This window comes from Artemia sp. Qi Xiang Cuo, chromosome 11, assembly GCF_049724085.1.
Source record: "Artemia sp. Qi Xiang Cuo chromosome 11, ASM4972408v1, whole genome shotgun sequence".
NCBI classification, from domain to species: domain Eukaryota; kingdom Metazoa; phylum Arthropoda; class Branchiopoda; order Anostraca; family Artemiidae; genus Artemia; species Artemia sp. Qi Xiang Cuo.
Window position 1 is genome coordinate 3,100,460 of NC_142804.1, and position 3,913 is coordinate 3,104,372.

The following is a 3,913-nucleotide window of genomic DNA, read 5'->3' on the forward strand; positions in this document are numbered from 1 at the left end:
CATTTTTTGTTGGATGGATGGATTTTTTTTGTTGGATGGAAATTAGGAAATTTAGAAAAAAAAATTGGGTTAGGTAGCTTATCTCTGAAGAGATTTGTAGGGAAACAACAGAAGCATTTTCTAATGGTAGGAATTTCTTACCACTAGAAAATTAATTATTCTTACTAAGAAATAATAGCAGTCATGAATTATCCATCAATGTTTTTAGTGTAAAGACTAGCCATCCTGCTTTCCTACATTATCAGTTTTGAATATTGCACTTCAAATTTTTCAATATCTGTTTTGAATGAATGATCATTCAGTCAAAGGTTGACTGAATGATCTGTTAGAGGAATTCCTTAGTAATATTAGCTAAGATTTTCTTAAACCGCGGAACGCAATTTTTTAGGAAATCGTTAGCTGGGAATTTTGTTAAGATGGTGAACAATGTATTAAACATTATCCTAAAAAATCCACCTGATGCAACATAATGTTACTATAGACCGGGTAGACCAATAGGGTATGGGCCGTGCGACCCTACTCTGGACCATCACGATTTTTCACTGAATGTTTTTCCAATGCATCACCTCCAAAATGTGACACACAACTTGACAATCAAGTCCCGCCAATAATTTTCGTGATTAATTAAAGCAATGAATGGCTTAGAATTTTGACCTACACCCATATCTGGAGCTTGTGACGCGATACTGATTCAAAAACGCCAGAACGGTGCTCCCACTCTCGCCACTGATAAAGAGCACTATAAAATTTACGATGGAACGGCTTTCTGCAGGCATCAGTTCTGTGTGATGAGGCTAAAAGCACAGTATAAGTATATATGCGAACAGTAGCGAAAAGATTCATAAAAATTGACACAGATTAAAGCGCTCGTAAAATTTTTTCCCTCTACGCGTCACAGCAATAGTTTCCCATGAGCCCGTCGTTACTGTTTTCTGTTTTTCCGCCTCTGTTTTTTCGGCCTCTTCGTGCGCGAAGAGGCAGAGTCATGAAGAGAGGTCTAGACTCAAATGTGTCAAAAATCTTTAATGGAGAGTATAGTAGTTTTCGCTACTGTTCACATATTTACTTCTATTGTGGTTAAAAGCAAACATGCAAGACGCAACCCACTCCCCCTCACCCTCTTATCAAGAAAGAGGCTCAAACACAGGATGATTAACTGTGAAATAATACAAACAAAAACCATAGACGTATTATTAAATAGACACCAGACCGCATGGAATATTGCGATTTCCTTGCGTTTTTTCTTCTTTGCCTCCAGTACACGAGTTAAAGACCGAGAGTTACATGAAAAACAGGTTTTCTCTGCCTTGTGAGGTGTTGCTCACTCCGTGACAAAGATTTGAACTTTAGTTTTTTGGGGTTGAAGGGGCAAAAAAAGTACCTAGGTTGGGTTACGTTACGTATTTAATATATTCTGTTTTACCCCACCCCACTGATGTGCCAATATATAGCCCAAATTTGTTTATGAACTATTATATTTTCATCCTATTTTGTTTTATTATTTGAAAAAAAACTACGTTTTCTAAAGAGTTAAAGACGCTGAGTCACAAGTTCGAACCTTAAAACGTACAGGGATTAGGAGGTACAGTAGGGGGGCTGCCGCCCCCAAACCCCCCGCTTTAAGTCCTGTAGCCTGCAATCAGTTGGTCGTACCAAGTTCATCACATTATAGCTTATCGGTTAGGGAAAAATCTCCTGTAAAAAATCCAGCAAACAGGCTCAGTACTATTTCTAATTAAAGAGATGCAATAGGATGTTCTTAAGGTAAAAAATTCAAGCAGACTTCGTTCGTGTTGCAAAGCATTTCTTTGCAAGGGAAAAAGCGGGGGTTGAGGGGGGGGGGGCGAAAAACCCCCAAAATAAAAACCTTAATAAAAGAGGCTGCAAAAGCGGGGGGTTTGGGGGGCAGCACCCCCCCAACTGTACCTCCTAATTTCTGTACGTTTTAAAGTTCGCACTTGTGATTCAACCTCTTTAGCTCTTTTGAAAGCGTAGTTTTTTTCAAATAGTTTTTGCACGTTTTTGTGCAGCTTATTGCTTATTATTGCTTGACTAACTGTTAGTTGATCGTGTCAATAGTTAAAGTTGCAGGGCTGCCGCCCCCCAAACCCCCCGCTTTTGAACATTCTTGTAGTAAATCTTTTAGTTCCTGAATGCCTAAATCCAATGCACAGTAAGAGTTTATTTTTCAAACTTTTCTTTGAGATCGTGGTACAGCATGTTATTAAAGCAGTGAAGGCTTGCCTCTAAGCTAAAGTCCAACTGGAATATTACTATGGAGACGCATGTAAATCCGAAAAATTTAATAGATTGGATTTAAAAAAGAAACTGAGTTCCCTTTTTAAACTTTAAACTTAAGAGATACTACTTTAAATTCAATATATATAAAATTTACTCCAATGGGGAATCGAACCCAGATCTTCCACATTACAGGCAGCAATAATGACCACTGTACCATCAGAAACTGTTGATAAATTATTTTTAGTCTCTGCAATCTATTTTCGACGCAAGCAAAATGTAAATTCGGGGGATAATTTTTTCGGTCTGAAAGTATCAAAAGGCCCTAACAGGTCGAATTCCGCTTCGAATGAGTCTTCATTCACCCGGATCCGTTGCCAACTGTGGCCTGTAGGCGTGTCTGATAAAAAAAAAACTTGATATTCGGTTTTTGGAAAACAGGGAAGGAGTGATCGGATTGAGCTGAAATTTTGAGGATAAGCTCCCAGACCCTAGGAAAGCTTATCCTCTAAATTTCAGCCCGACCGGACAACGTTAAAGGGGGACTGTGGTGAGAAAAATTAACATGGCCTCTTATAGGAAAACGAGGTTTTTCGTAAATGTAAATTCGGGGGATAATTTTTTCGGTCTGAAAATCTCCCACTTCCTAACAGGTCGAATTCCGCTTCGAATGAGTCCTCATTCACCCGGATCTGTTGCCAACTGTGGCCTGTAGGCGTGGCTAACAAAAAAAAATTGATGAACATTTAGTAGCTATATTTGGTTTTTGGAAAACAGGGAAGGAGTAATCGGATTGAGCTGAAATTTTGAACATAATCTCCCAGGCCCTAGGAAAGCTTACCCTCTAAATTTCAGCACGATCGGACAACGTTAACGGGGGGCTGTGGTGGGAGGGTCGAAACTTCCGGCCCACTTTCCCCCATGAAGATAAAGTCGGAGGGGGAGGGGGTGAAATTTTGCATGTTTCTTAGTTTGAGCTTAGGCTACAAAATGCGATCACCGCCATCTCTCTGCGACCGCTAGGACCGGAAATCGCTTAACATTGTGGTGGGTCGCCTCTTTAAAGAAGCACAAGTGTCGCCTCCTTGATTTCACTAGCATTAACAAAACTTTAATTTTCGCGTACTTACCGGATTCTTAACAAGCACCAAAACTACTCCTAAAACACAAGAGCTATTTAATTAGAATAATAACCCTTTTAAAAAGTTGTAAAAAAGTCAAAATTTAGCGTAAAGGAAGAGGTATTGAGGCACGAGCAACCCCCCTCATGTAAGTAATGATTTTTGTTCGTTTTAAGCTTGAATGTTGGTGATTAATTTCTGTTGAAACAACTTGTTTTTTAAAAATTTAATTATACACCAAAGATACGTAATAATAAGGTCAATGTTTTACAATATAAAACTGATTTATCAGAAAAAATATGCAGACTACACCTCCTCCTTCTGTGAATGAAGGTTTACCATTCTCCTAAACTGTTTTTGTCAAAGTCTGTGTATTTTCTTTAGTCTGTAAAAATGACTACTATCGCCAATGCGTTTTTCAAAGAAGATTATCACCACAGCCCCTACCATATCTACGTACCCGGTTGCTTTTACCATCAAATACTGTTTTCCGATGCACTCGGATTTAGCAAGCGGTTCCATACGAGATCTGGTATCTATTTAAAATTATAAAT